General features: G+C 44.0%; 1 long non-coding RNA gene across 2 annotated transcripts; it reads right to left on the reverse strand.

Moving 5' to 3' along the window:
* LOC310842754 lies at positions 1–8280 on the reverse strand. Of its 2 annotated transcripts, none has more exons than XR_014563338.1 (3): positions 7788–8280; positions 1244–1329; positions 1–654 (listed from the first exon to the last, which is right to left on the reverse strand). It is a non-coding gene; the product is annotated as an uncharacterized lncRNA (long non-coding RNA). The 2 variants fall into 2 exon arrangements; XR_014563339.1 differs by lacking the exon at positions 7788–8280 and adding an exon at positions 7068–7165.
* Positions 8281–8668: the final 388 nt, after the last annotated feature.

The raw sequence follows: 8668 nt of genomic DNA on the forward strand, positions 1-8668 counted from the left end.
TCCACAATTGTTCCCATGCTTCCATGTCTATATTATGACAATATCTATTGCCCAGTGTATCATTGAGGATTTTACTTGCTCATCCTTTGTCTCCCATTCCAATAATATTTTATACATTTTAGACAGCACTTTTACATTACATTCCAACAGGTCTCTCTCCAGTTGCGATATTTGTTCCCCAAAGCCTCATATCCTATCTTTCTTAAATACTTCATTCAAATGATGATATTGTATCCATGTTGTTAATTTCCCTGATAATTCCTTAAATTCTTTTAATTTATACTCTCCTCCCTCTTGTTTTAATAAATTTCTGTAAGTTGTCCACCCTTCTATCATATTCTTTTTCTTTACCGCTATAGTTCCAATGGTGAGAGCTAAAGTGGTGTTTTTACCTCTAATAAATTCTTGTATTTATCCCATACATTGTACATCCCCCCCAATTATATGATTTGTAAATCCTTTATGAACTTTCACATTTTCATACCATAAATAAGCGTGCCAACCAAAAATAGTAATGACCTTCTAAGTCTAGAATATGTGAATTCTCTGATGTCATCCATTCCTTCAACCAACAGATAGGATGCCTCATAGTATATCCGGCAGGGGGAAACCTCCTTTATGTTCCTTTCTTGCTTAACTCCTCCTTCGTATTGGCTAATTTTGAGAAAACAATAAAATAATAATAATAATCCACTCTGGGGATGTTTTGTGATCGCACCAACAATATTGTTCTTTTGATTTCTAATAATTTACTTCAATACTCAATACATGTAGAACATGCTATATCAATTATTGTTGAGGTTTATTCTTAACATTTTGAAATACATGTTGAGGGGAAAACCCCTAATGAAATAAGCTTCATCTAAGATAAGTAAACAGTGTTTCCGAGCTCTGCTCTGGTTCGCCAGAAGTGGCTTAGTCATGCTGGCCACATGACCCGGAAGCTCTCTGCAGACAAACGCCGGCTCCCTCAGCCTATAGAGCGAGATAAGCACACAACCCCAGAGTGGTCCGCGACTGGACCTAACGGTCAGGGGTACCTTTACCTTTTAAGATAAGTACAGAGTTCTGTAATATGGAACACAGAAGGGTAGAAATTGCATTCTTGGAAACTGAAGGGCTAAGAGGTTAAGAGCTAAAGTTAGTGTGTAAAATATGAGCTTTTCTTTTACTAGTTTAATATGTGTGCATGTAGCTAATTGATATGTATTTACAGTCTCTTCATGTCATTAATAATACTTGCCTTGAGATAATTTTCAGTTGCACCATGTCAAGCAGACAATGGAGACTCCCTTGCATGTGAACAAAAGCTCCATTGTTCTTCCAGTTCTGAAGTAAATGATAAAAATTATAAACTAATTTGCATAACAGGAGATTAGAAAATTATCCTTTTATCCTTCTTAATATATTTGCCCTTCCTAATTATAAAGATACAAATCTTTTCAGAATAGCTTCACACAAAAATATTCTTGGATAAAAATTGCATGTTAAGCTCGATTTTGGAAGGTTATTTGCATAATAAGACAAAAGGGATAAATTGCTTCCGTTTAATAATTTTACACTGCCGTTCCATACATGGCTGCTCAGAATAAAGTTCCACTGAGTTTAATGGGCTTACTCTCAAGTTAAGTAGTTATGGGATGGCTGCCCAAACTGGACTCTTTGGGAGCAGAACTTTCTCCCTGAACTTTACAACTATAAGTTTCTTTGCAAAACTACTAGTTAGCATGGAGAAACACTTGTGACAGGCCTGTGTCTGCCATGAATTAGCAACCAGTTGTTTCTGTTACATGGAGACACCCCCCGCCCCCCGTTTTTCCCACTCTCTCCATAGCTTAGTGTTGAATCTCCTGTCAAGATGACTTTCCTGACCGGAACAGAAGGACTAAGCTACTGGGCTCAGGCAGTTGGCTTAGAGTTCCAAAAAGAGACGCTGCCTTTCAAGATTCACAGGCGATTGCACAGAGCACTATCTCTTTGGGTGTGTTTTTATGTGGGTGAGTGAGTGGGGCTGAGGCATGAGGCAGAGCGTACACAGTTGGCTACTTCATGAGATGCTGAAAGCAAAGGCAGGCATGTTGGTAAACATCTTTATTATGATAGGGAGCAAGTGTCTGAATTCTCCTGAACTTGAAAGCTTTCCCACTGTTGTGAGACATTTTGGTTAGTCTAATAAAGGTTATGCCTGCCCAACTCTGGATTCGCATGCTATGTGACAAAGCATAGGCTGCCATTCAAAATGGTCCATGAACCAAGCTTGGGACAGGATCTAGGTTATTCCTCTATGGTTTGTTTCTTGGCTGATCTCCTGAACTGGGACACAAGAAGCTGTCTCATTTTAAATTGTTATTAATGTTGTATTTTAAATTGTTGTAAGCCACCCCAGGATGTTAGGATGAGGGGTGGGTTGTTGTTGTTGTTAATGAGTTATAGATCACTGGTCCTTCTAGCTCAGCTCTCTTTACACACGGACTGGAGGTGGTTCTCCAGGATTTCAGACGGATCTCTACCAGTCATGCAGAGGTGACAAGGATTGCACCTGGAATCTTTTGCACACAAAGTTTCTGCTCCTCCATTAAACTAGTACCCCCCCCCCCTCAATGGACTTTGGTGGTTCAGTCTGGAAGCTGCCAAGCAGGAAACAAATTAACTTCTAGTGATTGCATGTACGTGTATTGTCCTAATGGATCACAACAGATAACTGTCTATTTAGCATGATGTTGTTATTTACATAATAGTCTAACTTGATTAGATTTATTAGACTTTCATATTGCTTTTTACTAAAAACAAGTCTCAAATTTATTTACATTGCATATAATCAACACAAACATGACAAAACATGTTATTTGACCTCTGAGCCACCCAAAGAATTCAGGACAAAAAATAAAGTACTTCTTCACACAACTCTGCAAAATGTGATGAGTCACATGACTACCACCTTGGACGGCTTTTCTAGGGGATTAGACAAACAAACGCATGGATGATAGGATTGTGGGCAGATCCACACCACACACTTAAAGCACACCCAACATGCATTTAAAGCAAATGACTATTCCAAAAGAATCCTTTGAACTGTAGTTTGTTAATGGTACTATAGGTTGTAGCACTGGGAGGGGAAAACTACCATTCCCAGTATTCTTTGGGAGAAGTCATGAGCTTTAAATGCATGATGTAGATCTGCCCACTATGGGCAGATTGAAACTCCTTCAGATGCCACATACCTCTGAACGTCAATGTAAGAAACAAGCAAACAGTTCACCAGCTCATGAGTTTGACTGGCCAAAATACTTGGTTCAATCAGTCTTTGGAAGCCATGCCTACACAGAGGAAAGGGTATAAATTTGAGAAACGAATGAATAATCCTTGGAGGTTTTTAAGCAGAGGTTGGATTGCCATCTATCATGTATGATCTAATTGAGATTCCTGCATTGCAGGGGTTAGACGAGAGGACTCTTGGGGTCCTTTCCAAGTCTACAATTCTATGATTCTGTGGATTCTATAACATAGTTACATCACACACTTTTGCAATTCGGTATCTATCAAGTAGTCATTTTAATAAATATGGTACACATGGTAATAAATGCCTCAATATGTACAGAAAGGATAAAAATGAAACTCCTAGAGCACACAATTCATAAAATAGCAGAGTATATACGACAGACAGCTATTGCTGTTGTGCCAGGAAAACTGCTGCATAAATACAAGAGAAAGTATTGCATTTAGATATAAATCTTCTTCATATTCAGATTTCAAGATGTGCTTTAAATGGCTAATGCAAGAATAATTTCCTGCTGTCTAATATCAATCCAGATACAAACTTAGGTTGCCCCTCCACTTTGACAAATGGTATAATCCCTCCCTCCCTCCCGTTTTTAGTTCAGTGAACAAAATTAATCTTATGCATCTTAGTGCAAGGATGGGATGTAGAGATACAACATGTGTTTAGGAGGTAAACCTATGGCAAGATCCGTGGTTATCACCAGTTTGGGATGCAGGTTTTGTTTTTTCTAATTCAAGGCTAGTGTAAATCTAAAAGTGGGAGCATTCGGGTGGCGGAGAGACCAGAGAGAGAGGATTAAGGTTGTACAGTATTGGAAACTCAGTCTGCTTGGTCACATGACCTGGCAACCCTGCAAAGAGCACTTTTTAAAAGGCTTGCTTTCCTTCTATCAGGGATATGTATAACTTTATGCTGGCTTAACTCACACTGGCATGTGTGGTTTTTTATATTAATATTTTATTGAAAAGTTTTCAATTATAAAGAAATAAAGTGATGCAAAGAAGAAAAGAAAAAGAAAAATGCACAGAAAAGTGTAGAGAAAGAAATATGAACATACATGAAAAATATCCTAACCCATACTGTCAGGGGTTCAGAAGGAGAGACACAGGAGGGGGAGCAAATGGAGAGTGAGGAGGAGGAGTACGAGGGGGGCGCAGGCAGTGACAGTGGCCAGAGTTATTCCACAAGCCTCTCTAGCGAATCGGAGGACTCACAGAAGGGAGCGCCGGTGGCCAGAGCGAGGGGGGCTCCAGGGGGGAAGCCCCAGGAGGAAGGGGCTAGCGGGGAGTCCCTGAGCAGCAGTTGGAAATCAGGACCAGCTTCTCCACCAGAGCGCAGTGGGGAGGGGGAGTCCCAGGAGTCGGGACCAGTGTCCTCACCACCAGAGGGAGGAGAGGAGTCAGGTTTGGCAACGCCCACATCAGGAAGCGGGGAAACGGTCAGAAGGAAAGTCACCGGCTGGGCGCGCGCGCCAAGTTCAAATGTACAGGAGCGCGGCACAGCAGAGAGCCCGGAAAGGGAGCCAGGTCCTAAAGCCCGCCGGAGGGAGGGGCAAGACTCAGGAGGCTCAGCGTCAGAGGAGTCCAGGAAGGAGGGAACCCCAGAGGGCAGAAGGACCCAGCGAAGGAAAGAACAGCGTAGGAGGTGGAGCCGGGCTAGAATCTTAAACTGGTGTGGGTGGAGCAGTGTGTCAGAGGGGACTTAGCCGGTCTAGCGTCAAGACGTGGGTCTGCGCGCCCAGAGCTTTGAAATGAAAACTAAACTTTAATAAAGACTTTTGTATATAACATCCACTGGGCGTTGGTCCTCTGTGAGCTGGGACCTAGCGGCAGTCCTGACACATACATTCTTTTGTAAATTTGATATTATTATCCTAATACACATGTAAATATTACTACACTGAGAGCCCTCTCAAGCCACTGAAGGAAGCTCTGTGGCCCATCAGCCGCACACCTTGGCTTTTGGACAGAGACTTCCAACTGGACCCCTCTAATGGGGTACCCTGTTATTGCACTGTTTTGGAGCGGGTGGGTGATGCGCTGCTTCAATCCTTCTCTTGAGGTTAGATGAAAAGTATTCCACCCAATGCCTTATCTGCCAAAGTTGTGACTATGGCTATGGGGAAGGCAAAACCTTCAAAGGGGGCCAATCTGTTTGCAGGCAATTTTTTCCCTGGCTCCATATTTGGCAACCATTATGCAATGCCCGAGGGCAGAAAAAGTTGGCATACAAAATCCACAGCATTACTGAATAGGGCGAGAGGGAGGGGTGTTCTTTGGCTGACTGCAGTCCCCAGGGTTGGGCACAGCTGGCTTTTATAGGCTGGGGATGGGCCCATCTGGTCTGCTCCCAAGCCCTGCCCACCCAGCGAGGCCGGATTGGCCAGAATTCAAATATCAGGTGGTGGCAAAGTCTGCCAACCCAATCGGCTGGCCAGGGAATTTCCACAAATGCCAGCCGCTGAGCCAACATTGCTCCCTGGGGAGGGCAAAGCCTGCCAAGATGGGGCTGCCCACCTCGAGACTGGGTAACCAGCCATTCTAACTTCTCTATTCCATTTCCCCACAACAGTTAGCATTCTGTGGCCACGAAGCACACGCAGTTGCTTTTGAACACTGGCATTCCCCCAGGCTTGCTGATGTTTACCTCTTGTGAGGGTTACCTAATCAATGGAACTAAAACTGGAATTAGAGTGTGATGGCCTGGGATTCCGATTCTGAGAGTGAACCGGAGGAATCCCAGCCGGCACAGGAGTCCCCGCCTCCAGGGCCGGCTGAACTGGGGCAAGGCCTTGATTCTGAAGCGCCTGCACCTGGGCCGGATCCTCAGGAGCAGGCACCAGGTGAATCCATTCTGGCCCCAGAGGTGGTTGAGGACTCAGTGCCTGCAGGTGAGTCTCCCCCTGGGCCCAGTAACCCTTCAGCCCCTCCTGAACTGCAGAGGCTTAGGGCAGAGAGGCGAAGGGAACTGGTTTCTCCCAGGAGGAGTGCTCGCCTTAAGGCCAAGGGAGGCGGGGCTCCTGGGGGCCGGGACTGCCCCTGGCCTCAGAGAAGATAAAGGCCAGTCAGCCCGGTCCCAGGTTGCAGGAGCAACGTCATCATTGAATAGCTGTATCAGCCAGCATCCAGTCCTGTTCCTCCAGTGTTCCTGTTCCCTGCCCGGCTTCCTGCTTCTGACCTTCCAGCGTTCCTGTTCCCCGCCCGGCTTCCTGCTTCTGATCTTTGAGTGTTCCTGTCCCCGCCCGGCTCCCTGTTTCGGACCTCGCCTCTCATCTTGTCGACTATCTCCAGGCTAGTGACTCAGGACTGAACCTTGACTACGGTAGCAGTAACCTTCCCCCCGGGACCAGCACATAGAGGGAGTGATGATTGGTGACCAGGAAATAAAGAGCTTCCTAAACATTAGGAAGAACTTCCTAACAGTAAGAGCTGTTCGACAGTGGAATTTACTGCCAAGGAGTGTGGTGGAGTCTCCTTCTTTGGAGGTCTTTAAGCAGAAGACTTGACAACCATATGTCAGGAGTGCTCTGATGGTGTTTCCTGCTTGGCAGGGGGTTGGACTCGATGGCCCTTGTGGTCTCTTCCAACTCTATGATTCTATGACTAATTCCACACATGCAAGAGGACTTTGGACCCAATCCGCAGGCAAGCAGCCAGTGTGGTGTAGTGGTTAAGAGCAGTGGACTCGTAATCTGGGGAACCGGGTTCGCGTCTCCGCTCCTCCACCTGCAGCTGCTGGGTGACCTTGGGCCAGTCACACTTCTTTGAAGTCTCTCAGCCCCACTCACCTCACAGAGTGTTTGTTGTGGGGGAGGAAGGGAAAGGAGAATGTTAGCCACTTTGAGACTCCTTAGGGGAGTGATAAAGCAGGATATCAAATCCAAACAACAACTCCTCCTCCTCCTCCTCCTCCTCCTCCTCCTCCTCCTCCTTCTCTTTCTCCCCACTTCATCTTCCCATTGCTTGTTTTGGAAATGGAAAAAGAAAACAGTTTGCAAAATGTCTTAGGTCAAATGCCACAAGGTACTTGGGCACACCTAAAGCACCCTTTGGATCCTGGCCAGGGTTCTCATACATAAGCCGTGGCAAATTATGCCTACTTTCATCTTTAAATATTTTTAAATAGTTTATCAATGCACTCAAATGCCCAAATTCTTCAGTTTCTTCAACAGCAAGTACTCTTGACTTTTGTTAGCAAGGCTGACAGAAAGTCATTACATTTGATACCATGGTACCTTGGTTCTCAAACTTAATCCGTTCTGGAAGTCTGTTCCAAAACCAAAGTGTTCCAAAACCAAGGTGCACTTTCCCATAGAAAGTAATGCAAAATGGATTAATCGAATTCAAGACTTTAAATAACAATGCCTAAAACAGCAATTTAACATGAATTTTACTATCTAACAAAACCATTGATCCATAAAATGAAAACAATAATCAAAATTCTGTACTATAAAATAAATAAGACAGTATTGTAGATAATAAAAATATAAATTAAAAAAAATTCTTACCTGCGCTGATGATAGTCATTGTTTGGATGAGGGGCTTTTATCCATTTCCGCATTTACACAATCAGTCAATCAATCAATCAATCAATCAATCATAAAACGAAAAACAAGCCACAGTCATGAAAATGAAAAAGCCACACAAACAAAAATGCAAAAAATAGCAAAAACAAAAACACCAAATATCACCTCAGAAGACTGCAATCAGAAACGGAAGGTTTTAATTACGAACGGGGGAGTCTTAAATGAGCAGCGCAAGGCCAGAAGCGGGAGGAAAAGAGGCTTTAATTACGATGGTGGGGGGCACTCAACTGAGCGGTGCAACAGTAAAAATGGAAGCTCAGGTGCACGTTTGGCTTCTGGGGCAAAGTTCGAAAAGCAGAACACCTACTTCCGGGTTTGCAGCATTCGGGTTCCGAGTTGTTCGGGAACTAAGCAGTTCGAAAACCGAGGTACCACTGTAAATTATTGCAATAGGTTCCCCCATGAAGAAATGGAAGCCTTTAGATGAAAGGTGGTCTGAAAATCATTGGAATGAATGAATGAATAGTCTAGTGTTTGTGACATCACGCATGTAAGGGAGTTATGTTCCAAAGCCAAAATTGTGCCTAGTCAAAACACATTGGGTTCAATGGTGGGTGGAATTGCCAAAGTTTTTTCCCCAGATGTCCGTCTCCTTTCCACTTTTTTTTTTGTCAAACACTTAAAGCTGAATGTGCACAAGTTAAAAGTTGCAAGTTATCTGTATAGGGCTTTAAAGGTCAAAACCCGTACAGTCATATCTCGGAATTCAAACGGAATCCGTTCCAGAAGTCCATTAGACTTCCAAAACGTTCAGAAACCAAGGCGCGGCTTCTGATTGGCTGCAGGAAGCTCCTGCAGCCAAT

Source organism: Podarcis gaigeae (genome assembly GCF_964106915.1).
Source record: "Podarcis gaigeae genome assembly, chromosome: 4".
Taxonomy (NCBI): domain Eukaryota; kingdom Metazoa; phylum Chordata; class Lepidosauria; order Squamata; family Lacertidae; genus Podarcis; species Podarcis gaigeae.